General features: G+C 33.3%; 1 pseudogene across 1 annotated transcript; it reads right to left on the bottom strand.

The window, feature by feature from the left end:
* Nucleotides 1-4207: 4207 nt before the first annotated feature.
* Nucleotides 4208-13045, bottom strand: LOC143609374 (myosin-12-like; annotated as a pseudogene). The gene is made up of 39 exons (XR_013149410.1): nucleotides 12965-13045; nucleotides 12716-12844; nucleotides 12193-12336; nucleotides 11959-12104; nucleotides 11715-11871; nucleotides 11570-11628; nucleotides 11314-11473; nucleotides 11063-11212; nucleotides 10451-10587; nucleotides 10207-10353; nucleotides 10025-10126; nucleotides 9890-9941; nucleotides 9693-9794; nucleotides 9560-9612; nucleotides 9389-9515; nucleotides 9139-9306; nucleotides 8923-9054; nucleotides 8713-8819; nucleotides 8581-8641; nucleotides 8315-8492; nucleotides 8023-8228; nucleotides 7834-7953; nucleotides 7659-7757; nucleotides 7356-7571; nucleotides 7115-7254; nucleotides 6906-7007; nucleotides 6704-6824; nucleotides 6562-6630; nucleotides 6411-6470; nucleotides 6161-6331; nucleotides 5917-6072; nucleotides 5623-5829; nucleotides 5399-5548; nucleotides 5258-5328; nucleotides 5022-5159; nucleotides 4892-4948; nucleotides 4715-4795; nucleotides 4553-4635; nucleotides 4208-4447 (listed from the first exon to the last, which is right to left on the bottom strand). The product of XR_013149410.1 is annotated as a myosin-12-like (transcript).
* Between the last annotated feature and the right edge of the window lie 10071 nt (nucleotides 13046-23116).

Below are 23116 nucleotides of genomic sequence, written 5' to 3'. Positions count from 1 at the left end.
ATTTCATTATTTATAACTTTATATTGGACAGCATGTGTACTCGGTACTGGGACCGTTGTAATTATTTTTCAATTAGGATTGGCATGATAGGTTAGAAATGACAAGATTACTTGTGATACTAGACACGAAAGCGGCACAGTAACTAATTGTGCTATTTTTTTTTCAAAACGAAGTTCTTTAGAAACGGGTTACCCGACTCGACCAGTTTAAGGACATGATAAATATCACATGCATAGTGAAACAAAAAGTTACAAAAGTCCGTAGGTAGAGCATATATTTAAAAAAAAAAAAAGAAAAAGAAAATTGAATTCTAATAATCCAAACTATTAACTATTAGCCAATATTAACCCCAACTAATAATCTAACTAGTGGGTGTCCCGACTTTCAGTAGTTAACTCAATTTATTTTTCTTATGTGGCATGTGATATGACAATTAGATGGCAATGTGAGTGACGTGGCATTCAAAAATATAATCCAAACCAAATCCCACAGCCCAAATTAGACGTAAAAAATTAGTTTAAAGTGTAGAGAGACGGAGAGTGTATGGTGTGTGGGTGGAAGGTAGTGGCCAGAGATGGGGTTTGGCGGCCGGGCATCAGAAACAAATAAACCATTGCCACCTAATTGTCAAATCACATGCCATATAAGAAAAAATAAACGGACTTAACTATATGTTAGACCGAGATTGTTATTGATAACAAAACTGAAAGTTAGGACTACTACTAGTTAGATTATTAGTTGAGATTAATATTATAATTTGGATTATTAGAATTCAATTTTCCAAAAAAAAAAAGAATTAAAAAATATAAATAGGTATGAACATTATTAACAGATGTTTAACATGTTCATACACAAATTCAAATAGGTTTTAGAGCATGCTTGGGATTGAGTTTGAAAAATGTTTATTGACTTATTGGTTTTTTCAAAAAGCCATTTTGAAAAGTCAAGATTTGGGGCTTTTGAAAAACTGTTTTTTAACATTTTCAAATAGCTAAAATAAAAAAAAAATTGTGATTGCCAACACACATTTAACTTATTGCTTTTTGAAAACAACAATAAGCCAATAAGTATTTTTCAAACTCAATCGCAAACATGCTCTTAAACTAATGGTGTGTTCAAGACACAAAACTTGTTAAGCCTAAACTATTTGTAATGCCATACTCGAATGCATTACAACATAACCATAATGCTATGATTTTGCCCGATTAATATTCTAACCATAAAGTTTGCCATTAGTACATTATGGTTTTATATAGATGCCAATTGAACAAATGTTGTTGTCCAATTAATGAAAAAAAGGTTTTTAAATTTGATACCGGAACAAACTAATTTGGATATAAATATAATAACAAACCAGCTTGAATGTATTTCTTCCAATGAGAACGGTATTCTGAATTATGTTATTAAAAAATAAATAAAAAATATAAAAAGTAAGTCAGTTGTGTGCTACTCTTTTAGATTTTAAATAATATTTTTAAGTTTGTTTTTTAAATTACCTTGAATCCACATCAATTTGTAATACCATCATAAAACATAGTTCCGATACGATATACTTGAGTTAAAGTTTAGTAATTTAAAAGTTTTTGTTAATGTGTATTTATTTGTAAGGGAGGTGGGGGCGGTTTTAGGTAAACCCATGTAGGAACGGGTAATTTGGGAACATTGTCGTCACCTTCTATTTTTTTTTTGAATTCGGGTGATTGGAATGGGTTATTATGATGGAATACTATGTGATTAGTTGCAGCGTATTCATCGTATATATTTGAGTTAAAGTTTAGTAATTTAAAAAGATCATTGTGTCTTTTTGTTTATCAAAGTGTTTTTTATTTAGTTTCGTCATTGATTTTGTCTTTTTTTCTTGACATTGTTTCTTTTTTTTTTTCTTGATATTGTTTTATATTATGTTATATTTTGTTTGACATCGTGCTATATTTTGCGATCTATTGTGTCTTTTTTTATTTATAATTGTGTCTTTTTTTTAATTTTCATCATCGTGTCTTTTTTTTTTCAGGATTGTGTCTTTTCGTCGGTTTTTTTTGGTACGGGAATAACGAGGGAAAACATTTTGATTTTTAAATTTTTTTCGTTTTTTATTTATATTTTGAGTTGTGATTATTTAACTATTTTTTTTTTGAATTATTTTTTGTATAACCACAAATCATTTTCACATTTCCGTCTCCCTTATGTTTTTACTTTACCCTATAACTAAAAAGTTTATTTTATGTTTTCTATATTTTAAAAGCCGTTCGAACAAAATATAAGCGAAAACTTATTTAAGCTCGAAAGCTGGCTCACACTTAATATGCGAAGCTTGGGTATTATTAAGTGAATGAGCCTTAATAAAAGCAGCTCGAGCTCAAACTTGTTTAAGCTCCGTTTCATATTAGCTTTTAATGAGCGGCTCCTGTGAGGCAATTGTTGCAGGTAACCAACCACTCAATTTTTCTATGTATAATACAATCTGTTAGTTTAATTTGTATGCTTTGTCTAGGGTTTCCATTACTTTTTGCAATTCGACGTGTCTATTTTTCTCTAGTTTTTGCTTTGATTTGGTAGCAAACGCATTGTAGATAGTTGAGATTTGAATCAATTGAACTGCGGTTAAAATCATAACGAGTGATATGTTATTTGAGCAAATGCTAGTGTTCAAATTATGAGAATTCCTAAGCAGTTAATGCGGAGTGAGATTGGGATATCGGTTATTTTAATATCATTTAAAATTCATATATATAACAATTTAACACCAATAATTCAGTTTAGTCTCCTACCATTAACGAATTAACCTTTTGTAACTTGCAAAACACTAACAATCGTGGCAAGTAAGAATTGATTACGACTTTAAACACTAAAAATTGATAATTAAGACTTAAAACACTGATATCGGGAATACGGTGATATATGGGTCAAATATCAGTCAATATCGCTGATATTATCGGTCGGTACCAATATTTTGACTGATATTTCCAAGGGACTGATAACCGATATATCACTGATATATCGGCGATATCGGCTGCATAGTCAGAATTCATTGTTTGTAGAACTCCCTAGGTGCGTAGTTGGGCGGTGGGGTACCGATTATGAGGGGATTAATAATAGGATTGCGATTTTATAAGTAATTGAGTTTTGATCAAATATGACCGATTTTGACCGGATTTCATCGAATATCCATAGGAACGATTTGGGCTGATTAGGTTCGACTTTGACCGGGAGGGGCAGAGGCTGACCAAAATTGACTTGGGATGAGAGGACTAAAACTAAACCTCTCTGAGGACATGGTTGAGGATAGGAATTCTTGGAGACGTAGGATAGGATTGTGATTTTAATGATTTTTAGGGAGAAAGTAATACCTTAGGGGGCTTCTCTTTACCTTGTTTTTGTTCACACGCCATTATGTTATTTTCTTTTCATATATTATGTAGTTTCTTTGTTGTTTTTTATTTTTATTATTATTATTTCAGTATATCTATATATTATTATCATTATTATTACTAAGTGTTATTATTAATTATATTACTGTTGAATTTTGATTGCTTTTATATTCTCCCATACATATGATTTTTAGAGCTGAGGGTCTCTCTGGAAGCCACCTCTCTATTCTATTGAATAGAGGTACGGTGTGGCTACATCCCACCCTCCCCAGACCCTACTTATAGCTTTGCTATTGGTGAGATTTTATACTGGGTATGATTGATTGAGGTTCGACTTTGACCGACTAGTGATTAATAGTTGGATTTGACTGACTTTGACTGGATTTCATCGAATACACATGCACGGCAAAATCCATTGGGCCACCTAGAAACGATTTGGACCGATTAGGTCCGACTTTGACCGACTAGCGATTATATAGTCCGATTTTTAATTAATTCGGCGCCCAGGAATGATTTTACAACACTGAGAAATTCGTTATAAATTTGATTTTAAACAAATTAAGTACGGATACAACAACAAACCATCTTAAATATCAAAAACAGATACAAATCTTCAATGCCATATACAAAAACAAAATCTCTTGTTCATCTTGCAAAAAACACGATTTACATATCGCGCACTTATCGTAAAAAAAAATACAAGCTCTTTTTGTATTCTTTACAAAAATCACTTCCAAATCACACTACCAATAATACTCTGCAACAAATCAAAAAATTTCAATCCAAACACCCAAGTTTGAACTGAACAAAGAATGAACAAAAAATAAAAGTCACATTCTTAGCACTCATCTGTAGCTCCCTTGGATACAAAATGGGACTTGCAATCATAATATAATAATTACAGCAGAAATTTTGTTTTTTTACCTGCTAGTTTTCGTGTGTAACTGAAGATTTTTCAATCTATTTGTTGTAGCAGGAAATGGAAATCTGATCTTTGGCGGAGGAGTGGTGGCGGGTCGATATCGGATAAATCAACGTCAAGGAAAGATTGAGATATTTCTTCCAAAGAGAACGGTATGCTGCATTATGTTAAAAAAATAATTAAAAAAATATAAAAAATCAGTTAGTTTTGTGCTAGTCTTTTAGATTTTAAATAATATTTTTGAGTTTGTTTTTTAAATCACCTTGAATCCACATCAAGCAAGAAAGAATTGTTGGGCATGCTAATTGAATCTTCTGCCATTAATGTTCTCATTTTGCCAATTACCTTTAATAAATGAATAGTTATTAAGTTGATGCATAATTTGTTAAGTATAAACATTTAGTGAAATTATTAAATTTCTTACCTCTTGAGATAGCCCTTGGGTTCCATACTTGTCATCCCAAAACATAGTTCCGATACGATATATTTGTGGAACGCTTAGCGCCTACATTAAAAGGTTATCGAGAAAGCAAGAAAAGATTAGTTTTCTAATAGTTTTATATTATATGCTTAGGTGATTATATCTAAATATTTAAATTACCGGGCAGAGTTCATTTGTGATCTCCTCCATCGACTTTTGAGTTTTCTGGTGTGATACCTGCATGAACATTATATTAGGTCTATCTTTAATCTTTTAATTACTGGTTTGCTATAACAATACAACAACATACAAGTAATGCAACCGCTTGTCTTATGTGCTGTAACTCATCCCATGATGATCAGAAAGCAACCATTGTTCAAGTTCATGCAAACCAGACTTAACATATTCACCGTTACTAAACGAGCAGCATTCACGACGAAGCAATAAGCTGCAAAAAAAATAAAAATCACTATTTTAATGTTTAACTCTCAGCAGCATTAATAAAGCATAGTTTTTAAGTATTTAGTAAAGGTACATAAACATTACCTATTGAAGAACTGGACATCTATGAATGAGAAAACTTGACTGAAAATTTTCCTTGTGATAATTGAAGGAACCTAAGTACGAAAACAATCAGCATTAAACGCTGAATTTCAAATTTAAATTAATTAAATTTTTTTTGCTCACATAATTTTCAGACAAAATTGCCAAAGTGTTATCCAAGCTGTTAACAATGCTTTGCCAGTGTATCATTGATGCCTGCTGTTTTGCCACAATGTTCGAAAGAATATTTCTTGACGCCCCTCTTGTTGGTCTGACCCGTGTTGACCTTGGTGCCTGTTAGTGTATTTGATGATCAAGATTCCGTTTTTGGTGATCATTCAGCTTACAAGTCTTTACAAATATGTTACCTGAATACATGAATTTAGAAACGGGCTTATTTCCTTCTTCAAACTGTCACGTATCATTCCGTACAGTTTTTCCACACAAGCGGTTAAATGCTGCTTGAACAATAGTGCAGGATACTTGGCTTCTATTTTTGACTGTGTGTTTGGTTTGCCTTCCATTCCACTATACCCACTAGAGATACCCATTCCCATAGGAGACGTACGCAAACTCTGATAATCGATAATTAAGATAAATAAATTCTTAAACTTTAAATAAGTATTCGGTTAAACAAGCTAAGAACATGAGCATGAACATACTTGTGTCATTCGACCAAATAACGTGGTCGGTGAAGTACGGTTACGATGTGGAGATTTGTAAGGTGAACCGCTTGCTTTTATTGTACTTTGTAATAGGAACAAAAGAGTTGAAGTTGTTGATAACCAATATGCCAAATCTTCGATGTTATCCTGAGCCTTTAATGATAAATAATGCATTTGACAATATTAATGTGGGTTTACATGAAGTTATATTATTAAGTAAAATAGTAGATAGTGATACTACCTCTATGGAGGCTCGAATCGTGTGAATAATTCTATCAAATATATGTGTCTTCTCGGCCTCAAAAGATCTCCATTGAACTAATGTTTTGTACACAATACATGCGGAAACGGGTCTGGTTTTGTCGAAACGTTTGTCTTCCAGCAGACATTTGATCAAAACATCATGGTTTTCCTAATTGTAGCAATAAAAAATAAAATTTATCAGTCTCATTTGTAGTTTAAAAACAGTATAACCGTTCTTAAATACATACCTGTTGTCTGTCTGTTAGTGATTTTTGTTTTGTTAGAGTTGACATACCGTTGTCCAACTCCTGCAAAAATAATTTGTTTCAGCATTGTAATATTACATAAATGGTTATAAGTTTTACTAATTTATTCGTTCGTTTGTGATAACGATATTACCTTTGTCTTTTCTTGCTCCACGTGCGGTGTTTCAAAATCATCCTTTGTTTCATGACCATTTTCCAAACTCTGTAATGTCATATTAAATCAATATCTATTGTAAACCGTTCACATTTAAGGAAATCCACACGGTCATATTTACCTGAAGTTGCGGTGATGGCTTTTCAGGGGTGCTTATTGGGGTGATTACTTGCTCCACAACTACTGGTCGGTTACGGAGAAGTTCATTCTCCGATTCTAATTCTTTAATCTTGCTTCTAAGGCTGAAATAAAGTGTAACATTAATGTTTTATTAAAGAATTACAACATTATTAAGAAAATTATAATGTTTTCTGTACTCTTACAGTTCAGCTTCTTCACTGAGTTCCTCGTTAGTTGAAGCAACCAATGCTTGTTGTCGTAAAACCTGATTTTCGGATTCCATGTTGGACAAGTTTGCGTCTAACCTGTTTATGCGCATACAAAATACATAGTGAAGATACAATCATAACTTTAATAATTTATATATATTTTAAATATATATAGAGTTTAATCATTAATGTCGTTTAGCTACCTTTCAATGGTCTCTTGAAGTCCCGAGATTTTAGCTTGTGATTCTTCCAACTCTTTAAGTCTATTTTTGCTCTCGGTTTCAACTTCATTGTACTTCTGCTCAAACTCCTCAACTCTCTTTTTCAGTTCTACAATTTCATCCTGCGCATAAACCGATAGTGTGTGTTTTGAAATCATTTATCATGCACGTAACCAAGATTATCTGAATAACAAGATAGAAAACTTTATATTATTGGCAATACCTCGAGTACATGATTATGATTTTCCAACTCCTCCACTTTGGTATTATCTATAACCGGCACTTCTTTGATTACCGGTGGAGCTTGTTCAATGGCGAGTTTTGCTGCTTCTTTCTCGTGAATAATTTGATTGTGTGCTTCTTCCAGTTTTACTTGCATTTCTTGCAAAGCATTTTGTAACTTTGTGATTTCTTGTCCTTTCGCTTCTTCAAGATCAACCTGCAATTAAAATAAAATATTTAGAATATCACATTTTTTAATTACGCCTTACCATGTTATTATCCATTGAACATATAAAACACATACCCTCAAATGCTTTTCAAAGTCTAATCTCCATGTTAACTCTTCAACACGCTTCTCCAGCTTGTCCTTAGCATCTCTTAGGGCCCCTGCATCTCGTGCAGCCTGCAATAAAAATTTAAAAACTTTTACACTTAATTTATTAATTTATTATACTCTGCTGATAAAGAAATGCACTCACCATCTTAAGCATCCTTAATTCTTTCCTTGCCACCTTTGATCTCCACAAACATTGAAGTGTAAGAGTTGCTTTCTTCTTATTCTTATAACTAGACCGAGCATGATATCTCCTCCATTCCGTCTGCAAAACAAGAAAACCAAGATTAAGTTTATTAAAACTATATTTTAAGTAACATGATAGATACGATACCTGAAGTATAGTTGCAGCTTTGTTTCTTCTTCTCCGCCTAAACTCATCTCTCGCAGCCATTGCTCTAAGCCCAGTTTGAATAACAATTGCAGACTTTTGTAAAAGTTTGTATGATTCTCTTGCAGCACCTCCACGTGTATGTTTTTGTATACGTATAGATGCAGCTTCCTTCCTTAAGTAATCATACAGCTTACGTGCAAGTCTTGCTGTATGTTCGCAAAGTTTTCATTTCATACTTTTGGTAAAAAATCATACATATATATAGATTTGGCATAACAATATAAAATATTACCTCTCCAGTTCTTTTGCATATTGATTGTGGCCTTTCTAAGGATAATGAATTCTTTTCGTGTGAGATACGTTCTGATTTGCCTTTGAATTCTTCTTGCAGCTGTTGCTAGAACCTCGGCTCTCCTTGCATCTAGTTCTGCCATCTGTCCAGCCCTAAGGAAAACCTTGCTTTTTCCTATCTGAAATGTTCAAAATTTTACTGGTATGAATATTTTTTTTACCTTTATTAAGTTATATAAAAGTAGTTATAGTTAAATAAGTTAGTACCTGATAACCCTTTAATCCAAATCGGTCACAAATTGCTACACATGCTGACTTCTCATCAGAACTGCATATTAACCCTTGCTAAGTATTTCTTTTCATTAAACACAAAACATTATTACATAATTACATATTTACCCATCAAGAACATCTGGAGCCAACATTCCAAACCGTTCCAGAAATTCATCAAAAGATCTTTTTGTTGGATATCCGGCACAACTTATCCTAATTGCCTCTAGCACACCCTATCACAAAAAAAAAATGTATGTTTAATGTTTCTAACAAATTTAAATAAACCATTACATAAGTATAACTAATTATTAATCACGTTGGATATTCGAAACTTACTCCACATCTTAATTGATTCAAAACATTGTCATTTTCAAATATTCCTGGCTTCAAAACCGTATTAGGCTTTACACATCTAATGTAATGTGGCTCTGTTGTGCTCAGTGTTTCCATTAAAGCTTGAAGTTGTTGCTGCATTTTTCGATCGTGGTTATAAACAAAAGTTCATAATATTAAATTTCAAAATAAAAGTTTAAAACTTTAAACTAGGATTACCTTAAAGCGAGTACCAATGGAAGAAAACTTGGATTGCTTAGATGAATCCTCCACTGGCGGGAAAAGATTCCCTACAAACGAGCATTTTGAGTTGTTTAACAAAGCTTGAAATTCTGCTACAACATAATCCTTGTTCTTGTCCAGAAATTGGTCAGCTTGGTAACTAACCTATATTATCGAAACTTTGCAAATTATTAAACTAAAATCATGTGCATGATAAACGATGAATACGACATAATATTCTGCTTACATCTCCCGCATAATGGTTGATTGTGAAGTTTGTTCTAGAAAGTTTCGGCTTGCTAAACCGTTTGTGTGATTTATATGTCTGGTACATCTTCTGAGCAAATGTCTCGTGTGTTGACTTTGGAAACATGCTGCAGATGAAGTAATAAACGGGTCAAAACGGGTCATGTCGGACTGTCGAATAATGATTATGGCTTCATCAAGAAGAGCAATGATACCACCAGGTTTCTGCATTAATCACAATTAGTAATATATAATTATTTATCCTCTGTAATACTTTGGTGCAAAATTGTAAAACATTTAAATACCTTTTCAATTAGGTCTAAAACATCTTGATTATCCACAAATTCTACATAGCTCCAGTTGATTTCCTCCTTTGTGTATTCTTCTTGTTCCATCTTAAACACATGCTGTAAATATATTTTTTTTGCAATTTTTATAAATTTGTATTCATAAAATTGGCAACTTAAAAAAAAAAAAAACTTTATGTGCTTTGGATTATTACCTGATTAAAATGGAGCTTTTCATTTGTTAGATTAATGCATAGCTGCTCAAAACTATCACATGAAGCAAATTCATAAGGTTATATTTGTGTTGACTGTTAAAAAGTCAATGAAACTAGTCAACTGCCATTATGTACCTGTTGACCTTAAAGCTTTCAAAGCCGTAAATAACAAGAACTCCAATTATGCTTTTTGCAGTATGATCTTGACCGATTGAATTATTTATCTTGTCCACAATCCTGTCATAGTTCATAAAAGGCAACAAGGTCAAACAAGTCAAAGTTGGTCAAAGATGGATTTTTTTTTTTAAATTTCTTACCAATCAAAAAGTCTGGAATAAACTGTTTTTGCGAGTGCATCACGACTCAATGCAGCAGCTTCTGGATCTAGTGGTTTTGTAATATTTCCATCTGGAGTTACAATAACACGCTCACATAATGATTGTTCAAGTGCTTTCGCGTCACACCTGAAAGAAAACATGTATGACTGAGATTATTTTCATATTATGTCATTAAAGACTTATAAAATTGCATAATAACATATTGAGTTAGTTAGGTTCAGACATGAGTAGCTCTGCTGCTGTACAAAGATGATAATGTGATTTTTCATCTTTGACTTTAGAAGAGTCAAACTCCTTTCCCTTGATAAAGTCAACATTTCCAAGATGAAGAATTGCTGCTACAACACGGAATATCGCATCCTACAAAAGTGCATACAAAATTTCCTCTTTTAGAAAGTTGGTTATATACACAGGTAGTAATTTCTATCTGTTTACTTTTAAACTGGTTCACTTTTTCAAACGGGCCAAAAGGCGCTCATAGTGTATTTTGGATGCATAAAACCTCCTACATCATTTTATTCGAAAAGGTAAATTATTTTGCACACAAACTATTTTTAAAGTGTTGAAACTTTTTGGTGAAAAAGTGTTTTGGGTCGACCCGACCAACCCATTTCATCATTTTGAATGGGTTGACTTTCGAAACAGGTTAAATTAGCTTAAAGGAAACAGGTCAAAAGAGCTGAAAGGTTCTCACAACGTATTTTCAGTGCATAAAACCTCCTTAATTATTTTACTCAAAAGGTTAAATTATTTTACACACAAACTCTATTTAAAAAGCTGAATCTTTTTTGATGAAAAAGCGTTTCGGGTCAACCAGTTTTATCATTTTCGCTACCTGCTCGTCCTGGTTGATTCCCACAATATCCATAGCATTTCGTGTTTCCAAATACTCCCTTCCATCATCTATATTTGCTACTTCATAACAATTAGTCTGATTCAAATAATGAAACGTTCTCGGGTCTCCTAATTTGTACTTCTTCACATCCTGAAAGATAATAATTATAACTATATGCATAAACCAATCCCACTCGGGACAATATTTTGCATTCGCAGCAGTTCACATGTGTTTAAAACAGTTAAAGTCACCTCGGGCGGTGCTGCACAGAGCATGTAAAAACAATGGTAGTTCCTCTCCGGATCAGACACCTGACAAACTCGTGATCTTTCTAGAAGATACGTTCTAACCGCAGCCCCCGATATCTTTCCTTGCTTATCGAATTGAATCTCTACAAATTTACCAAAACGACTGGTACAAACACTCGGTCATGTGAACTTTTATGTAAGCTAACTTTTAATTCACTAAAAAAATGTATATGAATGCATTATAATCTTGACTTTTAACCTGGAATTGTTGTTCTTCACAGTTTTCGCATTCCCAAAGGCTTCCAAAACTGGATTTGACTGATAATGAATATCATTAATTAGTATTAGTCTCTCATATGATTCTTTTTTAACTAAATATAATCAAAGTTTTATAAATTAAACACCTCTAGAACTTGTTGTTCAACTGTTCTTCCTTCTGTACCTGATCTACCTCCCATGAAAGCAAGATATCTCATAAGCATTTTCGTGGTCTCGGTTTTACCTGCTCCACTTTCTCCACTCACCAAGATTGACTGACTTCTGTGTTCGTTAATCATGGCCCTGATACGAGAGTTTCCAAACAAGTCGGTCGAAGCAGCTCAAAAAGCTTAACTTTTTAAATAAGTATTATATTTTGTGTGACGGTACCTATAGCAGTCATCTGCAATGGCGAAAAGATGCGGGCTTAACTCTCCAAAAGTGGCCCCTTTATATTGTTGCATCATGTGAATATCATATAAATGTGGTAGTCGTCGGAAAGGGTTGATGGCTATTAGAATGTTCCCCGTGTAAGTCTGTTTGTAGCACAAATAACGGTTTTATCAGTTTTGATCAAAGTAACAGAATAGTTTTAAATTTTATAATTATAGTTAATCGACTTACGTATATTTCATTGAGAGCAAACCGGGCAGCAAGGTTGTAAAGCACTCCAGGTTCATGAAGATATGCCAATTTAGTCATGTCATCTACTCCGGCTGTTGGTGCTTCCGTGTCTTTAGGATATATGTTTGATATATCTGCTTTAATCTGAAAAAAACATAGTAATTTATGTTAATGTTATGCTTCTTATTAACCATGACAACCCGTCACTGGAAAACTGATTATATATTGGTTTCAACATTTTGTTCATATAATTCCTTAAATTATTGAAGCTTTATTGAAGTTTATTAAATTCTCAAGTAAATGATCATCTTGTTACCACAACTTTAAATAGCAGAAACGCGTTCAAACATCTAGTACTGCTCGTTTTATTACAGCCGGTTAATCATATATGTGATTAAGATTGTTAAAAATAACACAATTATACATATCACACTAGGACAACTTTTTGGTGTGGTTACTTTAAACAAAAGCATAACTTATACTGTACATAAACATTCAGAATCCAATGAACACAAAATCTTACAGTTTTCCCATTTGTGGTAACAATTGTAGCATCATTCCCTTTTATATCGATCACCTCCCCGTCGATCCATGCAACTTCCGGATCCTCTACCCAAACGTGTGATCCAACGATAATATTCACCGGAGTTCCCTAAATACAATATTTAACATATGTTCATCATATGATCATCAAACTTGTTTTCACAAAACACAACATAATATTATTCAAAGTTCATGATCATCATAAAATAATAAAAATAAAAAACTTTACCATCTTTCCTAGAATATTACAAGATCATCAAACACAAACAAGTATATTACAATATATATGAAGAGAGTTTTAAAGAATGATATATGATGAAAGGTTGGTAGATTGTAGAAATAATAATAAAAAGAAAAGTGGGAAAAGAATGTGAAAGAGAATGTTGTCAAAGAGAATGGAATGGAAAGTAAGCAAGCACAAGAGAGATGAGATGGTGGTGGTGGTGGTGGTGGTGGTAGTGATGGTAACTCAAAAGCAAAAGAAAAGAAGAAGTAGTCATGCCACCCCCACCCCACCCCACCCCTCCAACCTCCTGTCATTTCCAATTTAAATATTGAATATTTTATATTAACCATTTCATTAAATGTTTTGTTAGTATGTTACATGTTACAACAACTTGATCAAATCTTGATGACAAGTGACAACTTTCAAAGGGTGTTTTGTTTTAAATAAAAAATATTTTCAGTTTATACTTTGGTTAAAAATGCTAATTAAGCCATTGTTTGTTGTGAAAAACAAGATCATGACCGGGTCGGCCCAACCCTTTAGATGGCCCAAAATGAAATGAGAATTCAGGGTATTTTTTAAACTTTATTGTTACAAAGTAAAGCAACTAACCACAAATATATCTGTTTTTTCAGATAACTTAATTATTGTTTTTAACATTTAGTATGTTTTTTTTTTCTAAATTGAAGGTCTTATTTAAGTTAAGGTTAAAACTTAAAACCATAGCTTGAGTTTACTCACTCTAGAACCAGTCCTGTGATCATCAATATGCATTTACTTGAGTTTGTAAACGTTATTTAATCAATCGAGTATTTTTATTAGATATAATAACCGACTATATATTTTACACGATTACCGACTATATAAAACGTTGTTTTATTTTGAATAAATTTAATGTAAAGTATATAAATATAATGTAAAATATACTCTTGAAATGTATTAAGTGTTTTGTGCATGGCTTTACTGTTATGGAAGTTGGCTTTGACTTTATACACTCCATTTCTGATTGTTTACCATTTTAGTTTCCATTAGTCATCAATTTGAAAAAGGGTGGGTCGGCCGTGATGGTGATTGGTGGAGATGGGAAATAAATGGTTTCTATAGTACTTGTGAATAATGTATCACTTATGTTATGTTAGGACTTAGGGTCCACTGTTTATGTGTATGATAAGGTGTTTTTCTTTATTTGTGAGGGTTCTAGTTTTGTTGTGAACAAGTGTGTAGAATTTTAAAGTGTGTGTGATTTAACCTGTCTAAACGAATGTTATGATGTATTTTATATATATACATATAAGCATTCATTTCCTAATCAATAATTCATTGTTGTTTGATTGTTATGATGAAACTAGATAAAAGTAAACATTTATACGCATTATCACACAAAGTAACATCACATGTATTCTTCACTATCTTGCATTCTTTGCCCTTCGCCTTGCATCCAATAGCATCCAAAATGACTCCTTAACATATTTAGACCTGAAAATCATTAACCATCTTAAAGTAACAATGTTCCTCACATAAAACCCTTAAAAATATATAACTAAACATGTTACTTGACATAAACGTAACCCAAACCCAACCTTAGCTAAAGTTGTAGTCGTTCGGCACCCACACAACTTCGGTGTCGTTTTGGGGGTTACCATGGTGGGGTGGTGTCCCCACCACCACTTTTGTCATGTCGAATTCTCCAATAACTAGCTCAATGTCCTGTAAACTACTTGTAAGTCTACACAAAGGTTTACCATTAAATTATAACTCTCTACTACTCGTGAATGTATTTTTTTTCTGGAGACCTCTCCTCATTTAAATTCATAACTAATATAAAAAAAAATGGCATTGGTAATTTTAACCACATGATAAAAAAAGTAATCTGCCCTTAATTATTAGTGGGTAAATGTTTATTAGTGTGTAATGATGAGTGTAGGACCCTTTACATGAAGCTCATGCGACTCATTATGGCATGCATAGGTCATAAAACCACGTGGAACTTACCTTGTACTATTGATCTCCTTCGGTTACTGCTTTGAAACATCTATGGCGATATCAAATTCACCAGATAATATATATAAAGCTATATGTTTTAAAAGAAACAAAAAAACAATAAATATTTGGAAAGCAAAAATGTCTAATGTTTACTATCACTTGTTTTTACATTTGTTAAATAAATAGAAGAGTACTATAAATAGAAATCACTAGTAATTGCAATTTTAAGGAACCCAACTTTATTGTTGGCCGACGACTGCTTGATATACATTGTCCTCATCTTTGTTTGAAATAATATGAAACAATTAGGGGTGGACGACCATTCGTAGCCTAGTTACTTATATGCCACAACAATGAATCCAGAGGAACCCCCCCCCCCCCCCCCTCCCCCCTTTATTATTGATTGACGATTATTTAATTGTTGTCTCTGTCTAGAACCATTTAGACGGAATTAGTTGGTGAGACACCATAGTCTCTTTCTATTATACATAATTAGTGTTTTTTTCATTTATACATAATGATAATAATGCTTTTTATACATGAGAGTATAGTTTACATTTGGAAACTTTTTTATCCTTTTAAATTTTAATAAACTTATTCAAAATTGCCTCACTAATTTCCAAATGTCCAGTTTACATTTGGAAATTCTTCATTAATTTTATTTTATATTTATTTAAATCAATGACAAAAGTTTGACTATATAAATCAATACAATGGCTAAAATCTTGAAAAATTATTAAATGGTAAAAATCAGGACAAATCTTTTATTTTTTTATATACATGTAATTCAATTTTAATACTTTAAGTTATAATTTGATTTGAATGACTATAAATTAAAAGTCATAAATAAAAATTATTATATGAAATAACTGAATTTACGTATTACATATAATAATTTTTATTTTCATTACAATTTTCACCTGTGTAGAACACGCGATCTAACCTAGTTAAATAATATAGAATGAGACAGTTGTATTTCACTATTTCCTAATGAAGTAAAAGATGTTGGATTATATTTAATTAATTAAAGACACTCATAAGAAAATGAATAATATTGTAATTTGGAGACATGGTTAGTTGGTCGCTTGAAAGCTGGAAGGGAAGGCCACCACAATGCTTTCCAAGTTGTATAGATCTAAGATTCCATCATTTATGCTTTATTACACTTTAAATCACAACTAAGATACTTGTATTGTATATTGATTAGACAATATTATTCACTACCATAAATGTATTCTCTCTTGCCATTAAAAAAATGCATTCTCTCTAGCTTCTTGTTTTATACAAGTACTTATACAAGTTATAAATCGTGTGTGTATATATATATATATATGGGAGATTTTAAATGAGAAGCCCTTTGAGTTTTAAGAACTTGAAAGAACTCAGTGTAACGATTTTTTTTTTGAATTTTTCTTACACATACGTAATATATGTAAGTTACATACACGTAAAAAAATTACAGAATTTTTTACGCGCTGAGTCGACTTATTACACATGTGTAACGGACGTAAAAATTAGTGTAATCACTTACAACTTTATTCTCTCTCATACTTTGACTTTTTAGTCAGATTTAATCTCAACCACACAATCCAATCTATTTAATAAAATGTGTGGCTAAGAATTGAGTTCTTAAGTTCTTAAAACTCAATATGGTTCTCAAAATATCCCTCCCCTATATATATATATATTTACAAATTTTGTATGTGAAGAAAAATTTATAATATACTGGTGCACCGGTGATCACAATGGTTGTAGTATAATCTGTTATAGCATCTAGTGACGAAACTTGGGCTAAATCAGAGGGATGGCCAAAAGTATTAAGGGGTGACCGGACTCAATACCTATAAAAGTTTTCATACGAAATCACAAAAAATTACACTACTAAGTGAAAACACAGAGGGTAAGCGGAGACACCCCGGACACTAAGCAAGCTTCGTCCTTCTTGTTATTTGTTAAAGACTCCACACTAAAAATTAGTTTAGAAAATAGGTCTAAAAAATTATGTTCTTTAAAACATCATAAAATTTTAGTTTCAACATACAAATGTCAACACCATCTACTTACGTTGAGCGGTATACCATAAACCCCTAGCATCTTTTGTGGAGTAACTGATCACCACATACATTACACAACATATAACTCCATATAACCGGCAGGTTCGGCCCCAAGGTGGGTCGAGGAGGTCGACGCCTCGACGGACCTAGGCTCATTTTTCTAAGATGCCCGTCATTGTAAAAAAAAATTATATGTTTTTTTATATATAATTTGTTTTAAAGCATGGGTATACAAAAAGACTCTTAGTACAAAGGAACGAGTGGCAGTCTATGGAATTAAAAGTAATGGGTTTCAATTATAACGGGTGGTGGTTTTATTTTTATCGAAAACACTTTCTTTTGTGCTCTATATGGCCTATGTTAGAAATTTTTAATTATTAACTTTTTGTTTTTGTCTGTATTGAGCTTTGGAAATGCAACTTACATTGTAAAGTTGTCAATTTATTTATCATATAATTAAAATTTTGATTTCATACGCCATTTTTCATGATCGTCCCGAGCCACAAAGAGCCACAAACTTTTAAGGGATTCTCGGAGACGGACCTGATAACCAGGGTATAATACGCCTAGCGGAGAGTAACGAAGCTTTCCAATTAATGTGTACCTATCGCCAATGGAGGTAACGAAGCTTTCCAATTCGATAATCTAGCTCTGACTTTATCTATAATCTCCTGCTCGCCTTCTGCATAATTCATACTACTTCCCATTGGGACTTTGGGAGGCCCAAATAAACAAAAGGTGTTACAAGTGTTACAAGTTGAACTAAGAAACTTATAACACTTGTAAGGTGTTACAAGTTGAACTAAGAAACTTATGAGTCTAATTAACGATGAAACAAAAGGTATTGCTGAATAATTGTTGATATAAAGTCCCTAAATGACTAATGGTATCATGTAGTGAACATTCACTAGTGGTGGTTGATAAAAGTCACAAGGTTGTATAACAAAACTGAATGTTGTAAAACACTAGTGAATAAGTTGATATGAGTCAGGTTGTTAAGTTCTCGTAGTTAAAATGTGACTCTCAAATGGTATGAATAACTATGCTGATGATTGACCCATATAGATAAATTGCAAATTAATGTTCCACACTTAGCATATGAGTTCAGGACTATTTTAATATAAATTCTCATATGAGTATATAATACTTCTAACATGCTCATAATGGCTCATTTATCTTCATATAAAACTCAACATAGATTGATATTTTTGTATGAATCTATCAGATTTACAAAATTCTTAGTTGAGGCATTTCATTAATTAGGATTTCACAAATTGTTTTGTTTTCATCCCAACCATTCTCACAAAACAATCCACACCAATGACACAATGATTGTGTTGGGTTCGTAGGCCTTTTTTGTTTAGGTGCGATTTATTATTTGAAGTCCAAATAGCAGACGGTTATAGAGTGACCAGACCAAAGCCCGGTCCGGTTTAGATTTCTTGTTTAATAATTTACAAACTCTATTTAAACAACAATATGTACTTGTAATTCCTTGTCACTCAATAAAGAATATCTAGTTGCCACCCGTGGACGTAGGTCAGTTTAGACCGAACCACGTTAAATCCTCGTGTTCGTTTATTGCTTTCGCGTGTGTATTCAGTTTCGTGTGCGAGTTTAATCCTAACAAGTGGTATCAAGAGCTTAGGTTCGGATCACACGAAGAACACTTGAACCAGTTCCGCTCGCTGCCGCCGCACCAGAAGTCGGAGCTAGGGTTCCGTCAGTTTCTGTGTGCCGCCGTCACAATTGGTTAGGGAGTTTTCCCGGCCACCGACGTTCGTTTTTTAGGAGGTTCTGTTTCGAAAGGGCCGAAGAAGCCGGCAGTCTCCGCCGCCGCCGTGTAGGGTTACGCCGTGCCGAAATCCTGTTTAATACCAATCTCTTACGCCGCTGCATCGCCGCTAGCCGCGTGTTTTTTTGTCCGGCAGATTCTAGCCGACAAGAGCAAAGGGGAAGACCGGCCGCTATTTGTCATCAATTTTATTAGTCAGCAGAAGGATAGTTTTGTCATAGGTGGTAGGGACTCGGTCAGTTGGAAGGAATGTAACACTCCGGCTAAAACAGAAACGCCCGAGTGTGACGTACAGATTGCTCAAGCACACGTGACATTTTTTTTGTGACCATAATAACATTATTTCATTAAAGCATCATGTAACACAAGTTCAAATGAGAATACAAAATGAAATCAAATCACAATATGTAACATCCCGAAATTTCAAGATAATATTAATTATATTATTTAATAATAGATGGAAAGTTTACTCGGGTTATCAGGAAATAAATAACAGAATAGGAGTTGGTATGAATCGGGCTAGTGTTGGGTAATGGATGCGGGTTGTGGACTTGGATTATTTGAGATGGGTTAAATGAGAATGGGATTTAAGGGATATAAATATCCCCTAAACCCAAAATATCTTCATTCTCACCCTACACCCTAAAACTCCTAACACACTCAAAACACACACATTCTAACCGATCAAGATTCGAAGCCGAGACCCGAGATTTTGTTGGTAGATCTGAGTTGGTAAGGTAAGAACAAATCCAACAAAGCTTATATTACTGTAAATGGTTAGGATTGGAGGGGTTAACCGGACCCGAAACCCAAACTGCCCAAATCGGACCCCTAAAACGTCGATTTTAGGCCGATTTGATGGTTGGGATTTGTAGGCGCCGATCATACGATTCCGTGGGTACCAAAATCGAGTTATTTGGCTAAGAAACGAAGGAGTTATGGGCAAACAGATCTGCAGCGCGATAACTTCGCCTGCAAGATTAAGTTCGCCTGATGAACTTCGCCTTCAAGCGTAACTTCGCCTTCAAGCGTAACTTCGCCTATGGCCAAGTTCGCCTAAGGATAACTTCGCCTGAAGCCAAGTTCGCCAGAGGTTTAACTTCGCCTGAAGCCAAGTTCGCCCGAGGTTTAACTTCGCCTGAAGCCAAGTTCGCCAGAGGTTTAACTTCGCCTGAAGCCAAGTTCGCCCGAGGTTTAACTTCGCCTGAAGCCAAGTTCGCCCGAGGTTTAACTTCGCCTGAAGCCAAGTTCGCCCGAGGGTTAACTTCGGCTAAAGCCAAGTTTGATTAGAAAATAATTTATAAAGCGATAAGTTAAAGTAAGCTAATACTAGGCCACCAGATTAGATCAGACGAGTATTGATACGTGTAACTTGTACAGTCAGCCGAGCTCAGATAGAGAAGGGATTTACAGCTATCAGAAAAAGAAGCAGAGTTCAGGTGAGTTTCTAGCCCCATTCCTTGTTATGTTTTCGGGGCTGTGTGCATACTTGATGTGTTGTTAATACATTTATCCTAAGTGATAAGTGTATGCCATATGTGATATATGTGATATGTATGAATGATTGCTTGATGGTACGTGAACGATCTTCGGATATTGCACGTACTGTCAGGTTGTAATGTTATAAATATGGTAAGTATGATATGTACGTTTATGTGTATGAACGTAATAAAGCTAATAAAAGAAGGAAATGACGGTTGTATGGTTGTATGGTTACGAAAAGGGTACCGAGCCCTAATAATACTCGAGGTATGATGTATGGTTGTATGGTAACGAAGAGGGAATCGAACCCTACTAATATTCGAAAACAAGGGACCAGACCCTTATAATATCTGTGATGTTAGGGACCAGACCCTCATAATATCTGTGATGTTAGGGACCAGACCCTTATAATATCTGTGATGTTAGGGACCAGACCCTTATAATACCTGTGATGTTAGGGACCAGACCCTTACAATATCTGTGAGGATAGGGACCAGACCCTTATAATATCTGTGATGTTAGGGACCAGACCCTTACAATATCTGTGAGGATAGGGACCAGACCCTCATAATATCTGTGATGTTAGGGACCAGACCCTTACAATATCTGTGAGGATAAGGACCAGACCCTCATAATATCTGTGATGTTAGGGACCAGACCCTTATAATATCTGTGATGTTAGGGACCAGACCCTTATAATATCTGTGAGGTTATAGGGCGAAAGGCTCTTTAAAACGTATGATTATGAATGTAAAGAAAGTATGTAAGTAAGAAAGAAAGTATGTAAGTAAGAATGAAGGTATGAGTACTTATGTGTGTAGGAAAGAAAGTTATGAGGTTAAGTACGTATGTATGTAATAAGGTATTGTATGGTATTGTATGATTAACTAGAACTTACTCAGCGTAGCTGACTTTTAGTATGCACGCAGGTGAGTAGGATGAGACAGCTGGCTTGAGTGGAGGACACATGGCAGAAGACTAAAGCCTGGCATCTGAAGATCTGATATGTTTTATAAGTTATGTTTTGATTTTGAAAGACAAGAGGAATGTTTTAAGACGTGATTATGAATTGATATGTAATGTTTTATGAAAGTTTTATATTCCGCGAAAAGTTTTAATAAACTCTGATTTGAAGGACTGTGTTTATGAGTAAATCCGACAAGAAAGTAGGGCCACCGGGTTCGGGGCCTTACACAATAAAAACAAATGCCTCGTTTATTAAATATCCTCGGTATTCTAAGCGTCTTCTAGTCCTTCATCCTCTAATCAAGGTACATGTAACATATGTATAAAATACGGTCAATTATAAATATAGCTGGTGAGATTCTACAGTTTATATACTACGTAAAATCCATACAATTCCATGAAAACTTGTGAAAAGCACATAAGGGTTCTTTATACTCGATGCAATGGACCTGAGTGTAAAGAACAAACGAAGGTCCTTTCCAGTTGAGGCTACCAACATACTTGGATAATGAGGTCCCTTTTCCACTCGATACAAATGGACCTGAGTGCAAAGGGGGGGCGTATGATCATACTTAATGAGGCAACCACTTGAATTCCACGTATATAACAATTAAACAAATATGCACACAAGTCCATGATTGAATTGTAGTTTGTAAGTAATCGAAGTAATAATACTTGAATTTTATAATGGATACATATGCCACCCCAAAACATTAAAACATTTAAAAAGGGGGTTGTGAAAACTCACCTTAGTAATTGAAGTGAAAAAGGAATAAGAATAACTCGAAGGTGTCAAAGGAAATCGAAGCGGTCAATCCGTACGAACTATAAATAAGAATAAACACGACTTTTAATGACTATTCTAACGGGATCTTAAGGTTGATTAATTGCAGGAATAATTTTAGAAGTTAGTTATTATTTTATTATAATTTTATTACAAATCTTATGGCTCTTTGATTATTATATTATTATTCATGTTTAACGGTAACTTGTTTATTAATAAGATATAAATAGTTTAACGGTGAGAATTATGAAGTTTAAACATTAGAAATACTTGAACTATTGTTTATAAGTTGAAAACGTAATTATTGCTTTAACGAGACGATTTTAGAACATTAAAGTTTACGTTACATTTAATAACGATTTTTAATGATGGTTTACGAAAATGAGAAACTTGGTTTTTAAATGTAAAATAGTGAGATATATGTTATATTTAATTTGCATAATTTTTATTTAATTTAAAAAGGTTTTTATGATTTTATAATGATTAGTTAAGTTAATATAATATAAATTAATAATATTAATAATAATAAAAAAAAGTGATGTTTGACACGGGTTTCGAACCCGGGTCTTGGCAGTGAATGTGCAGGGTCTTAACCAACTAGTCTGGATCTCGTATTCGTTAAGGTCTTGATTATTATTATATATATTATTAATTTTAAAGTTATATAGTATTAATAATAATATTATTATTAGTAACAGTTAAAAAGAAAAAGACAATGCTTGACCCAGGTTTCAAACCCAGGTATGATGTTTATAACGCAGTGAAGTTAACAAGTTGGTCCAAGTGTTCATTCACTTTGAGCTTGAAAAAGATTATATATATATATCTACTATTATAATAAACAAAAATGTTGTTGTGCCAAGTGGCACCTATTTGGCCCACCTTTGTGTCACTTGGCAAAATATCATTTAATTACCTTAATTGTTTTTTAAAGTAATAAAAATTTGATAAATTTAGTTTGAAATATTATAATTAATGTTCTCTTTTAAAAATTTGTTTTTCTTTTATTTTTTTAATTTCTATATTTTTTCAAATTTGTTTTCTTTTGTTTACAAGTTCTTAGTTTGAAATTAAAAATTATTACTATTTTT

The sequence above is a fragment of the Bidens hawaiensis genome, unplaced genomic scaffold, assembly GCF_021521415.1.
Source record: "Bidens hawaiensis isolate Kalapana, Puna unplaced genomic scaffold, B.hawaiensis_p1.1 tig00419582_1, whole genome shotgun sequence".
Classification (NCBI taxonomy): domain Eukaryota; kingdom Viridiplantae; phylum Streptophyta; class Magnoliopsida; order Asterales; family Asteraceae; genus Bidens; species Bidens hawaiensis.
The sequence above is the reverse complement of the archived record's forward strand: the minus strand, read 5'-3'. Positions and strand labels throughout refer to the sequence as shown.